This window comes from Protopterus annectens, chromosome 1.part0 (assembly GCF_019279795.1).
Source record: "Protopterus annectens isolate FY-2018-M chromosome 1.part0, PAN1.0, whole genome shotgun sequence".
Lineage (NCBI taxonomy): Eukaryota > Metazoa > Chordata > Ceratodontiformes > Protopteridae > Protopterus > Protopterus annectens.
Genome location: NC_056725.1, coordinates 1,363,647,966 through 1,363,663,215, shown reverse-complemented (window position 1 = coordinate 1,363,663,215; position 15,250 = coordinate 1,363,647,966). Strand labels below are relative to the sequence as shown.

The following is a 15,250-nucleotide window of genomic DNA, read 5'->3' as shown; positions in this document are numbered from 1 at the left end:
TATAGTTTTTGGATAACATAATATTCTATGCAAATTCTTCCTATTCTTATAAGTAAACTTGGGCCTATCCCCTTCTACCTCCTTTAAATCTTGGTCAACTGTAAGTGCCCCCCAATTTTTAATAAAGATATCTCTAATATCAAGTATATCCTGTGTGAAACTCAATATAGGGTTGACCTCGGATCTACATGAACCTTCCTGTGAGGTAACACCAACTGCTGCTTCTCTCCCATCATCTGAAGTATTTGTACAGCTTCTTGAGCTCTCGGAGAAATAGGGTGCAGGAGTTGTAGTCCTAAGTGAATTGACACATTCAACACCTGCATGCACTTCTTCTGCTTAGTATGATCTATTCAATAAGCTATCTGTTAAACTCAGTAACTCCTCTTCAAACCTCTCATGAGTGGGATGTAACCTTGAGGCACACATGGCCTGCCCTCTGACATTCTGAAACACAAAGCTAGGATGCATGCTATGTCTATGTAAAAGTGAATTCCTGTAACAGGACTTTCTATAGACTCCCGTATTTAAGGAACCATTACCCAACCTCTCAAAATAAACATCTAAAAACGAAACCCAGGTTTCAGATTGCTCCACTGTGAACCTTAAATAGGGTTTCAAAGAATTAATCTGTTCAAAAAAGCTTGACAGTTCAAAGGCAGTACCTGTCCACAGGAAAAAAATGTCATCCACAAGACGGGTGTAAAACACTACATGTTGTTGGAAACCAGCTATAGGAAACAGTTTATTCTGTTCCCAATCAACCATCACGAGGTTGGCGTAGCTATTGGCACATGATGTGCCCATAGCCACAATATCCGTTTGGAGATACGTTGTCTTATCAAAAAGAAAGAGGTTATTTTCTAGGACAACCTCTAAATAAGCACAAATTAAGTAAATTTTACTCCTGGTATAAGAGGTCTTGTTCATCAGACATCTATGTATAAACCCAACTCCCTCCTCATTGGGTATTACAGTGAACAAAGACTGGACATCCAAAGTCACCAATCTAATATTCAAATCACTGTTGATGTCACTGGCTTTGTCATACAACATCAGCAGGAAATGCTTCGTGTCCTTCAGGACGTATGGATATTCCTCCACTACTGGTCTGAGGCAGTATTCTAAGCACAGTGAAAGGGGTTCTATCACCCAACCCCTACCTGCTACAATAGGTCTCATAGGGGGGTCTGTGGCATGTTTATGGATCTTTGGTAGTCCCTGTACTATAGGGATTTTGAATTTTGCGCTTTTCGGTGTTCTGGGGTTTCGGTGTTCTGGGTCTTTCTTTGTTACAAAGTAGACCCGTATATATACACATACATACATACACACACACATACAAATATTTATGTGTATGTATGTGTGTGTATATATATATATATATATATATATATATATATATATATATATATACACACACACACACACACAGAAAGATATATATTTATATACATAGAGAGAGAGACAGCAAATCGTTGGCAACTATACTGGTAGATTTTATATTTATTAAGTATATAAAATCAAGTTAAAAGCTTATTAAAAGCTAAACTTGTGTCTGCGGTAGAGCCATAGGACCATGAAAAAACACAAAAAGTCCTCAGCCAACCAAGGGCTAATGACTCAAAGTAATTCAAGAGATCCTCTTCCAGTAATCCACTCTGTCTGCAATCTGCTGTTCAAAGAGTCAAAAATAACCCAAGAACAGTTCAAATGTTGATCCTTTCATCCACTGCGCCTATCGGTGACTACTTCAGAACAAATTCATCAGTATCACCCTCCTGTTTAAAAGCCATTAACTGACTGACATCACTAATGCCTCATTGGTTCCTTAAATGTGCAACCCTACCCTCTTTGCAGGACTTCCAAAGTTCTACTAAGTTTCACTGCTTGGTTGTGGGTAACAAATCTGATGTAAATGTAAGTATAAGCCTCGTCAAAGATCCATGGCCTTTAGCTTTAAAACACTTTGAATAGAAATGTTCTCATTGAGCCCCAGTGGGTCTTGGGCATTACATTTCAGCTGCCATTTAAGTTCTTTTGAGTGCTTGTACAAGGCATTATTTTGGTTTTCCACTCAAATGTCATGGAGATGCTCATAAATTCATCTGTTGAGCAATCATTCCACCTTTCCAACATAGAATGGTCCCCAGGTAACATAGAGCACTAAATACATGACACCAACCAATTTGCAATTGTAAAATCTCTTTATCTTAATTGTAATGGGTGGTTTTTTTGACTTTACTGAATTCCCTGTGAGGATATGCTTACACTGGCTGGTGTGTATTTAGCGCTCTGTGTTACCTGTCATCAATAAAGTGTCAGCAAACTTCAGAGGGATGCATGAGAAACTATCTTGGAAACGGGAGAATTTAAGCATCAATTTAAGATTGAATGCCCTGGACCTTCCTGAACTAAAGGAAAATGTTTCTATTTATAGATGCTTAAAATTAAAATCTATGGACTTATGAGAAAATCTCTTTTCAGGCTTTTTCATTACAGTTTCATAATTTTGTATGCAAGTGGTTCTGTATTACACTCATTATTGAGCACTGCACCTTTAAGAAACAAGGCTGAAGGAAATTACATCAGTAAGGCTGACTGAAATGTCAGTGACTGGAAGTTTAAAACTACCGGCAGCTTCTTTGAAAGTTAGTTGCGATGAAGTCCAAGTGAAGTACCAGAAGAAAGCACTCAACTTTGGATTTCTTGGATACATATTTACCAGACACAATACTAGGTTATTTTTATTAGATTTGGATTATATCTTGGTGTATACATAAGTACTGACTTGTTTATTTGGTTTGGATTTGACTTTTGGTGGTGTTTTTTAAACAGAGACTTGCAATTGTGTACAATCAGGAAATTCACACTCCGATGTTAAGCTATATAGAAAAGTCCTGTGGGTTTTAAGGATTTAGTGTTTTATTGGATTTCTTGGAATGTTTTGTTGGACAACAACTATGGATATTTTAGGACTTGATCTACCTGACCACCTAGCATTTTATTTTAATAAATTTGGTTTTAGTGGCTCCAGCAGTTGTTGATTATTTGGTTTATATGTTTTCATTAAGGTCAGGAGGGTCTTGGGAATTCAAATGCAATTGCTAAAACAATTTATTTAATTCTAAAACAGTCTCAATTGAGCCACCACAAGGATTAAAAAAATGGCAAAACTGATTTACATGTACATACATAGATATACACACACACACATATATATATATGAGAGAGAGAGATATAGATATAGATGTGTGTAAAGGTAAAGATATATTTACATAAATGTGTATGTCTAAATTCCCTTTGTGCCTAAGTAAACACAAATAAGGTCACTGGTCGTATAACATCATTTTCTAGATATATGTTTTTGCTTTACCAAGATATTTATTGCAATGCCTTACTAATGGCCTCTAATTCTGTTTAATGGGGAGACAACTAGTGACACTTAAATTTATCACCTTCTTTTATTATTTGGTATCCACAGGGCTTATCCATCCCTCAACTGGCCTGTTTATTAAGAGTAATATAAAGCCACAAATATATCTGTATCATTTTTTGAAAAGTTCTACCTTTTTTTCCATTTCTGCTTCTAGAACTACATACCAGTCCGTCAGTTTTTCACTTTAAATTTCATAAGTGATATCAACATAGACTGTGCTATTACCCCTCCATCTAGTTTTCATCCTGGAGAACCAAAATCTATTTTGTCACCCACTGAACACTTATGTCTCAGATCTTTCCTAAGGGATAGCAGATTAAACACAAATAAAAATTCTGATTTCTTCATCGTCCAATACTTTGGCTAAAACTGCCTAAAATGCTTTTGTTTGCAAAAGGAACCTTTTACTGTCTGCTGCACTTCATAGTACTGGGACTAAAGCTAATGTCTGTCTGAGTTCTTTAAAACTTCTCATGCAATAATCCTAAATTTGTAGTTTCCCCATCTCGTACATCTAGCTCTTGTCATGTTAGTATAATTTTCAATAGAACCTCTACAAAAATATACAGTCTCTATGAAATGCCAAAAGGCCATTTTATACTTTAGAACAGACAAATCTGCAATATTAACTCTGTGTCAGGACTCTTTCCATAGTGATTTTCAGAATGATTCTTAGAAACATTTAATTTTCCTGCGACTCTTGTCTCAAGGGAGTCTGGTTTTAGCCTACTACTTCTTAGGACTTTTACTACATCTTGAACAAACCATGTGCCATAATCCCTTTCATTTGAAACAATATGTTAGCAATATACCAAACTACATTTTCTGTAGCATGACGTTCTCCAAGATTTGATACATTTTTTTTTAATTTTTGATGAAAAAAAAGAATGAAAGATGAAAGTCGTCCATGAGATGATGATGCACAGGTATACTCACTTATAAAAGCATTTTGTACTTGGAATCCTTGTGTACTAGAACTGACCAAAAGCATATGAAATGTTAAGAACATTGAAATATACATGCTCCTGGTGACAATGATTTGATAATCTCGAAAAGGTATTAACTACAGGAGTAATCACTTTGTCATTCCATTCAAAAACTGATTTGTCAGCCTCCACATACAATTTGACCTTCTTACTGACCACACACTGGAATTTGCTTTATAGTAACTTCTTTCAAAAATATCACACAGCTTCACAAAATTACAACTCTCATTACATCAATAGCTTAGTTTTGGAATATGCTAATGTTTTTATGCTGGACAGTCAAATCCTCCAGCTATTTTTCTATCCCAGTCACTCCAGCATCACTACCTTTAAAAATACCCCCATGAATACCACACTTCCCCAATGATTCTATATTCTTCAAAACACTGTTACAAATACAGCTACTATTTTCATTACAGCAATGCTTCTGGTTCTTATTAATTAGTTCTGCGAGACCCTCCCTTTTTATTTGCAGTTTGTCAACCATGAATGCCAGCTATGTGGAGCACCACAGTGATGGTGCTCCATTTGTTCCCCTTCAGAACAAACAGTGACTGCAGTACCCCTCATCCAATCAGCCATAACATTTTTTGTCACAATGGCTAACCCCATCCTCTGCCAGCTGACATGCATGCCTGGTTAGGCAAGGGCCTATTATGGCTTCCCTCATGCATGTGCAAGTGCATTATGGGAGAGAACGTGAATGTCTCAGGCCACTGCACAGAATGTTGTACATCTATTGGCCAGCAGATGACAACCCTGCAATGGAGAAGACTGACTTTGCACCAAGTTGGGTGGGCCAGCACTGCTCATTCCCTCCTAGTCCCTCTGCTGGCTTCTCCACCAACCAGCTTTCTAATTTATCCTTAGATAATCTGTGCTACTGCCATGCTTCATCCTTCCATGCCACATAACTGGATAGGTTCTCCCTTTTTGTTATTTCCACTGGCAAACTTTGTATCAAGTTTGTAGCTCCATTTTTTTAATCTAATTTACTACATTTGATGATAGCTTAATGGTACAACTTAACTTAAAAGTTTATGTTCCAACCTTGTCAAGCTACCATCCATATTTATACTTATACTATCTTTCTCATTAAGTGCCTCTCCTTTATCTATAATTATGAACTAACTATGAGCTAACAGCTCTCCCTTCCCCCTTCCATACTTCACTACCAACCAGCTCTCTATTGTAACTACAAGAATAGTAATTAAAAGTTTCAGAATTAAAAAGAAACACTGAAACTAAAGCAGAACTAGGAATGTCAACCACCACTGCTCTCCTTTTAAGTTATATTTTAGCAAGGGGGTAATCCCCCCACTCTCTAAAAGCCTGCACACCATACCTCTCTTACTCTGAGATCACAATAACCAGTTGAAGAGGGGAAACTCCAAGACACAGCCATCACAGGCTCAGTATTAAGTGTCCATTTTCTTACCACTGTCACTAGGAATGTAGCTTAGAATCACAGGCACTTTTCCTCGTGTCATTTTCCCATACACAGCCCTCTGCTAAAATAGCATATATTCTGTGATGCCCAAGATACTACTAAAGCATGCTCTATGCGTATCACGTGCCAAAAGTTTTGCACCTGTAGTGTGTGCAGTCTTACACCATACATGTGCAAATCCAGAAGATACCTACAATGTTTGCAGCACTAGGTAAACCCCATAAATTACAAAAAAATAAATAAAAATTGCAATATTTTCCATATTCATTCGTCTGCTCTACCCAAAGAATTTAAATGTTTATCATAGATACAATCAGGTGTGCATAATAAACACAGTTAGCAGCAATATACTAACATCTTTTATGCCCAGTATAAATTAGCACCATGAAGAACATTACAAATTTGATGTGCATTGTACATGTCTTACTTGCTTTATCAGTTCTTAAATGCAGGATGGATAAAGCAGTTCAAAATTAAATTACAACAGGTAAACAAATCCAGATAAATGGCAGTTTAATTACATTAACTTGTCAGGTTAAGTATCATTACTCCACAAAAACACACCACCAACACTTAAAGCAACTGAGATTGCCGCATTAAAAAAAACAATCAGCAAAGCTATTATATTGTTTAGTGATCACCAGAATCAGATATACAACTGTTTCCCAGGAATTCAAAATCTCAGGGCAAACAAGGGTGACATGACTCACCTAGCCTGCCTGTTACTTAGTGAATAATATTCAGCTCTAACTTATCTAACATCCCCCAAACTACCCACCTGCAGTCTTTGTAAAGGTAGCCATATACCAATTCTATACATTCATAACTATTTTCAAGCCTACTTCAATTTAAAGAATGTTGTTCTAACAACATGCAACTACTTTTTGTGAATGAATACTTTTAATCTTCCTTCAACTGTGGTTCGTGTCAAAGTGTAGTCTTTTTCTCAGGCACCGCTTTATGAAATATAGTATTCATTTGAACTTGTTCTCCCCTTCGCCCCAAGACTGTAAAGCTCAACATACTTCAGTTTGCCCTTATACGGCTTCTGATGCATACCCGTACCACTTTTTGCTTCTATCCTCTGCCTAGGATATTATTTTGAGACAGTCTTCAGAAATACACAATATAGTTTAGATGGGATCTTATAAACATGATTAACAACATCTTGTTTCTCTTGATGAGCCTTATTCCTGTATTTCCCAGTAATCCAACCAACTTCCTTCTCACTTCCATTTGTTTACATATGGGGCATCCAACATAACCATCTTTAGGATCTTTTCTACTACTATTAGCTTCCTCAAGAATTATGTATCCCATTCCTAGGGTTCTGCTTTCCAGAATTTTTTTTTTGGCACTGAAAAGAGACAGCAATTACTGAAAACATTTCTTTAATCTTTTTAGGGCTTTATTCATCCTTTCTATAACTTCTTTCATATGAACACTATTTCATAATTGTATCACATCAACACATTGGCAATTTATTCATTACGTGCCTTCTGTGAAGTCAGTTATACAGAATGAGAAGGACTGTTACCAGAACTAATCTCTCCAATATCCCACTATTACAATTTTCTCGTATTAAAGAACTCCATTTACTACAACCACCTGTATCTTACTAATCAGCCAGTGTTCTGGTCAAGGCCACCACTGCAGGGACCACTCCACGCCTACTCTATTCATTAATATCTGATGGGGTACTAGGTTACCTGACTTGTTAACGGCCAAGTAGGTTACAACTATAACCATTTTTCTAATACGACTTTCCCCATTTGCAAGTCCATTGTGAGTCCCCATTTGAATCTAGGACATCAAAGGCTTCCAGCTATTTCAAAAATACTTCATTGAGCAGAATGTCCTACATTTTTAACTATAACCCCCCCCCCCAAAAGTGTGGTGCTAATTTAAGTGTGTCTCCAGGGGTCCTTCTTCCCTTCTCAGGGAGAGGCAGATCAGTATGCTAACACAGATCTGTATTTCTCCAATTGGAGACCCCCCACACTGAAATGAAATGCCTGAACTCTCCACACAAGGTGTTCAATTATTCTTTGAATCCCATAAAGCAGTTTTGCACACAATGCACAAAAAAATCAGTATGTAAATACTTTAGCTGCTCTATGCAACTACAGCTAGTTTCAGATCAATATTATTTGTTTTTTTAATCAGTGAACTTGCCCGTCAATAAGCAGAACTTCTCAGATGCTGACATCCCTAGCCTGAAATCACTGCAAATTCAGGAGTTGGAGGATGTGGGAGATATACTATGCAAGGGAAGGCTATGTTAACGTCCCAGATTTTCTCACTAATATTCCATGTCAACTCCATCTAGAGTCCTCTTTCTGAAATGCATTGTATGATTTAGCACTGGCCTAGCAGCTCAGAGAAGGCTAACAATGAACTGTGGAGCTAGCTTTCTGAATCCATCGTAAAGAACATCAACCTTTCAAACCTGTGTAGATGCTCATTTACTCCTTAAAAATTCTCTCCATGACATTCATGGCTACAGCACCTGACATACATCTCACTTCCTTGTCTCCTCCCATCCCAGCTTCTGCCTTCCTATTTATTGAATCACCTAATAACAACATATATTGCTTCTCCTGGATTACTGCTTTGCTTGCACCAAGTAAATTCAAGCATATACAGATACACTGTGATAAATAAAGCAAAAGATAATAGGTAAATTCAAATAATTAATTAGTCACACAAAATGGTCTCTTAAAAGTTTAAAATGTCTCCTGTTATACTAGTCTCAATGTGTAGTTCTTTGGGAGGCTACAATAATTATAGACCATTTTCCCTACAAGAAAAGACCTTTGAAATCTTGGAATATAAAAACTACTAAAACCTCAGCAAAATGGCTTTTAAGAGGAGTGTTGTACTACAGATGTATTACAGTTTGCTACCAACTCTCTTTACAAAAGCATGGGTAGATGACTTCTATCAGGTGCAATGTCTGTGAACCTACATAAAAACATTCATTTTCACTGACTATCCTCTCTAAACTAGAAGATACTGATATCACAATGGTTCTAAAGCTATCTCAGTTACAAAAACGGCCTTATAAAATAATATAAAACAAAGAAACAAACTCTACTCACTTCTTATGACAATATACAAATTAACCTCACCTTACATACAGACAATCTCACTCTAATCACTCTATAACAAAGAAATAGGTAGAATGTCAAGTCAGTTGTGACAATGATTCTTTTTTTTAAACAATATTATTTGGTTCAGTGGCTCGACTACACTTACTTAAAAACTGGTCACATAATTTCAAAAAGGGCAAATTCCAGTGTGCAATGCTGGCTTTCAGAAGACTCCATCTTTTCCTTTAAAAATGACATTCAAATCAATACCTATATCCCAAATGAATAAACAGTTTGGTACTTATGAACACATCACCATTTTTAACAAAGCAAGAAATGCAACTGCAGATAACATCGTCAGTCCTCAGTTTGAGTATTACATCTCACTGTATCTCTGTCACCCAACAAAAATGAAAAATGCTCTACAAGTATAAGAAAAAAAATCTTTCAATGCATACCCCACTCCCAAGGAATAAGATTCCACCATGTCTTCCTCAGAAGTACTAAATGGTTATCCATCTCAGGTCACAGTTTCTACTTAGCACTCTAGTCAGCATGTTTACTTATGTGAACTTCTGTTTCCCACTGGCATACCAACTTAAAAGAGATGCCTGTAAACACAGTATAAGATTTTTCAAGAACCTAAAAAAAAGCCTTGTTGCACACTCTGGCAAGCCATTAACTGGATACAAAGCTGCACCTTTTCTTTAGATGTCTTTGCCAGTAATCCCCCTGTTACAGTCACCCTCATGAAAGTCAATTATTATTTCTTGGATAAAACTGCATTACGCGTCCCAAGCAAAAGACCACAGCATGACTGCACTTCTTATTTTATGAGCCTTGTGGATTTATTGAAAAAGGTACCATTTCCAATCAATGTCACCATAAACGTATTCTCTTGTCTTTGCATTAATACTGTTGGGAATTACCTGTATATATTTCTTCAATATTCTTATACTTATCTTTATATTATTTGCACACCTTACAGATTTACTAAATATTACTACTTACTAAATTACTGTTTAGTTACCACCATAAATACTTGTTTAAATTGTGCATGTAATCTGTTCTTCTGTTTAATTTCTTACTCCTGTGTTTAGTTTAGTGCATATTATGACACTTACTTAGTATTATACTTTTGCTATTAACCCAGATCATGATAAAAAAGGTCACCCGCGATCATATATCAAGTTATCAAACAGGCAAATCTCATCTCCTCTCCTCAGTGTGTGTGCGCGCGCGGAAGGGGGAGGTCTACCATGTTACAGAGAGGAACGTCTGCCACTCCGATTATATGATTGTGATGCCAGTCACTAAGGGAACACAATATAGAACATGGAAGTCGTGGAAGGAAGGGCAACGTTAAGAACTACATTAAGAAGATGGTTCTACCAGTACAACAGTACTAACATGACTATAAGGGGGAACATCCAGCAAGATGACAACAGTATAAGTTACTATATATTAATACGATTTGCCCTTTAACCAACTAAATGATTACTAGAAAAATAACTTTAACGACACCGTTCTGCTCTCTTGCATGCAGTAAACATAACTTCACGCTACAAACACTGTGGGCGTTCTGTATGTACTGTAACTACCATATATATGGAACAATTTCCATATTAACGATCCATCAAGACCTAGGGATGTTTTTACTGAATGTTCTCGGTGAACATGTTTTTTATAGCGACCATTCTGAATCATCAGTACTGCACCGGTCTCATCAAATAATCTTCTGTTTCTTATTGTTACATCTTTTTTTCATTTTCTCAATCATTTAGAGACAGCATCAATGCTGTTTTAAATGGTGTTATATGCAGAAGTTTATGGACTTACTTTTGCCACAAAGGGGAACGGGCTGCACGTTTTTTCACCTGCAAACTTTAAATACAATACCAAATTTCCAGCGCCTTTCCAGTAGTCTGACAGTAGCGTAACATTGTATACAGCTCCCCATTCCGTTACTAAAAGTGTGTTATAAGAAACCGCAAATTGCATTATAGTTCCGAAAACATGTAAACCCAAAGGAGCTAGAAAGTAGGCGTGAATCCTAACTGTCCCTGATTGTGATTCATATTTTAGCTTTCTCCCTCTTAAAGCTGGTGACTTTTGCAGAAAAAATGGTGAATTACACTTAACAAATAACGACAATAATTACAGTTATAGACTTCTTTTGGTCACGAGACGGATATACTCTTATTTCAAGTACCTTAGCATACAGGTACCGCGAATATTCGATGAAAGCAGGAAAAAAAAAATTGCTGCGGAGGTCTGACATACTCAAGCGCCTTTAGAGAGAAAAACCAAGATAATAGCCTGCGAGTGTTACCTATTTTCTATAGAAATTGCTAAGAAAGGAAGACACCGTGAAATGGAACAATTCACAAATATTTCAAACTCTTAGGATCATAGGAAGTTACTAGGCTTTTGGCCCTGAGGCCCTTATAAGCCTAGCTAAGAGTTTAGTCCATGCATAGACGAATGAGCACCCGATGTTCCTGTCCAGCAGGGACACCGGCGGAATCCCAGAAATGTATTTTCTGTTTCCCATCCAGTAATCCAGATTGTGCTTTAAAAAGGGGTAAAGATGTACTCTGCCTGACGTGGAGAGGGAGTCAATTCTGTAGATGGGGGAGTCTGGGACACAAATCTGTCCCACCAGTAAGGCCTATTGATGTCACAGACCAGGTTGAGGCCGCGTGTGTGGATTACTCGAGTAGAGCTTGGCTTATGGGTATGCAGCAGTCCCATCAAAGCAGGGTCCGAGATCGCCTTGTATGCCAGACAGAGGTCACGTCTGAGGAGTCTGTATGAAACAGAGTAGAGGCAAAGAGCTTTTAGCCTATCTGTAGATTTTTGAGGTCCTAGATTCTTCTGGTGAGGAACCTCTGTGGTATCTCCAGCTGCTGCATGTGCTTTGTGAGGTACATTCCAAATGGGGCGTTGTATTCAATAGTGGGCCTTGTAAGGGAAGAATACAGGGATGTTATGACCTCCTTGTCCTTGGATGAGATACCCTTACTTATGAGGTGGGTCATGTAGAAAGCTTTCCGTACAATGGAAGCAACAAGGTGGTCAAAAGTCAGGCTTGCTATCAATCTGGGTGCCCAAATCCCTCACGTCTGACTGCATCCTTAGAACTTTGTTGTTAATGTGATAATTTCTGGGGACATCTCTCTCCCCAAAGGGGATGATGATGCATTTGGTATGTGTATGTCTGGTTAATACTGTCTGGATCTGGCCAGCACATTCTCCTGGCAGTCATCTCATCTTGTAGTGCCCTAGGTACAGTCCTACCTTTGACAGGGCCATGTGCAGATAACTGCAGTGCCAACTGTTATGCATGTCAGTGACACCCACTGCTCTGCCACTGACATACCTGGAACTCACAGTGCTATGTGGAATATAGTACACATATTACTAACATCTTGAAGGATGTGTAGCAGAGGGTGCCAAGGCTTTTGTGAATATAAGTACTTTGTGGTACTGTTGCCAGTGGTCATTCTCAATAATCCTTTTTTTTATGTTTGCTTTTACATATAATGGACATGCCTGCACAGTTGAATGCACTCTGTACCCACACCCATAACTCCCAACCTCTGACAGCAAGATGTCTGAACAAGGGCAGCAATAAAAGTGGAACAAAGGTACAATAATAGGCATGTGTTGTAAATATCTCCCTTACATACTGAGAAAGTTGGTAGGGTGAGGAGTTTGCAGTAAGGAATTGTCTGAAGGTTATGTAGTCTGAAACAGTAATGTCTGTATTTGTAACATCACACTTAAATTATGCGTAACTAATTTGCCATAAAAACTCGTTTATGTAAAAAGAATGAAACCTGTAGCCAAACACCTGGACAACCTGCCAAAAAACTGTACAGGTGAGAAGTATGCCCACACAAGGATATGACATCTCAGGTTAGAAAGATACCACACAAGCAGGAGATCCCCAGACATTATATCACCAGGTTGCTGGACTGTTTACACAGCCATGTGTCATTACTAAACTGGCTGTAGCCACATCTCACAAATGGCCTTGTTGGGCAATAATTTGCATAGCTGACCTCATAATATTGGTCTTTGCATCATACAACCAGTATTCCTCTGGTAAAGCACTGTGATGATCTGAGGATGTCTGGCACTAGGTAATAACACAATACATTGCAGTTTTAGACAACAGATATGTCAGAAAATGTCTGCTAAACGAAACAAGTACCCTGAGGAAATTCCTGTGTACTCCTGAGAGGTATGGCTGTATTACACAAAGCTCTGGACTGGAATACACCTGCCTCTGGAATGGAGTCCCACTGTAACTATAGAAGGTCACACTGGGCATGCTCCTACACTTAGAGAATCACAGGACATGTTGGAACCCACATCGGAATATATGAATGTATTGTGTATATATGTCCTTGCATACAGACAGCTATGTACACCTCAACTGTCCACACACACACACACACACACACACACACACACACACACACATCAAACAGGATTGCCTTCAGCTAGCTATAGGTGGCCCATATGTGATATATCTACATGTGTTGCGTGAGATACACACGCACATATATATGGGCAACAGATAACATATGTCAAGCATACGCACAGAAAGACATATGAGACACAGACAGAGTGACTCACACACACAGATACTCTGAATGGCATACAGTGATGTCCTGCTGTGGGCAGTGGGATACCAGATGGAAACAGTTGCACATGCCAGCATAAAAGGTGAACTCCATTGTGTATCAGTACTGAGGTTGGATTTATAGTATCACATCACCAGCCTGTGTGTGTCCGTAGGTCTAAGTATTAGGAGACTCTTCCCACTCAGTACACTTCACATTGCCCTAATTCACAAGATATGCTGCTTTCAATCACCTTAAAAGTACCATTGGACACCGATCACCCCTATAATCTCTGTAGCATGTGTGATAACTGCGTAACACTATAGTACAAATAACTAGATAGGTAGGGGTTCTAATCTCAATAATGGCAATTGTGTGTGTGACAGTTGTGCATGTGAGAGTGAGGGAGTGTGTGTTTGTTTGTAGGTGAAACAGTTTTAGGCCATTCCCACCCACAACACTTCCCAGTGCCCTACTTTATCAGTCCTGCTGATGTCATTCCCCTTATCAGCACCTTTGGCCAGTTGTCAGCCCAGTAAGCTCTGTCACATGCGTGATAACTGTGTAATAGTATAGTACAAATCACTAGCTAGACAGGGGTTCTAATTTCAGATCTGGCAAATGAGTGTATGTGTGCATGCTTATAATAAGACATATTTTGATAAAATTCACATCCGCTGGTCTACTTTCTCACTCCTGCATATGTCATTCCCCTTATCAGCACCTTTGGCCAGTTGTCAGCCCAGTAAGCTCTGTTGCATATGCAATAACTGTGTAACACTATAGTGCAAATAATTAGATAGGCAGGGGTTCAACTCTCAGATCTGGCAAATGTGTGTGTGGGTGTATAAGTGTGTGTGTAAGTGTGTATGTTTGTAGGAAGTATTTTGATAAGTTTCCCACCCACTGCCCTACTTTATCAGTCATGCTGATGTCACTCCCCTTACAGGTTCATAGGTGTGTACTAGGCTAATGGCCCTGGATTTGTTACAAGCCAAGACCATAGAAGTGCCCTGCCATTGTGCCACCTGACATTAGTTCCCAGAGCCTCCATCAAGTAGAGTCACTGGAGTGATCCCTGGAATGAACTTTCTATTACCCATCCACTCATCAAGATCTCTCTAAAACAGGGTCATCCAGGTGCTTTGCTTGACATGTATGGGAAGTCTATTCTGGGGCATGTGCAGTGTTTGGGTGAGGAACCTGTCCCTCCAGCATGCTGTGTTGGTTGTGGTAATGAGGTTGAGGTCCCTGCAGTGTGTGTGTGTGGTGCAGAGGGATTGGGATGTCTTTAGATGTAGCACTTGTAAAAGAGCTGGGTCAGACATGGCTTTACAAGTCAAGCAGAGATAACCTCTTAAGTAGGTGATATGAGACAGAACAGCTGGAGTCTTTTGAGTCTGTCTGTGTAGGACATGTGTTTAATGCCTAGGATCCTCTTTGTGAGGTAATTATGTGGCCTCTCCAGCTGTTGCAGGTGTCTAGCGAAGTACATGCCAAATGGGCCATTATACTTGATGATTGGTCTAATGAGGGAAGAGTACACAGAGACAATGACCTCTTCCTTCCTGGATGCAAACCCTTGGTAATGACATGTGCCACATAGAATTATTTCCTGACCACAGTGGCAATGTGGTGGTTAAAGGAGA

The 15,250-nt window shown here is 38.6% G+C and overlaps 1 protein-coding gene across 2 annotated transcripts in view; it reads right to left on the bottom strand.

The window, feature by feature from the left end:
• FAM120B (family with sequence similarity 120B) overlaps positions 1 to 10,957 on the bottom strand; it is a 1,321,047-nt gene extending 1,310,090 nt beyond the window's left edge. Inside the window, exon 1 of one of the 2 annotated variants that reach the window (XM_044066895.1) lies at positions 10,807 to 10,957. The gene's annotated coding sequence lies outside the window, so the exon portion shown is untranslated. Of the gene's footprint in view, positions 1 to 10,091; positions 10,166 to 10,806 lie in introns of those variants that run through there. The other variant, XM_044066905.1, reaches the window with a different exon arrangement.
• Between the last annotated feature and the right edge of the window lie 4,293 nt (positions 10,958 to 15,250).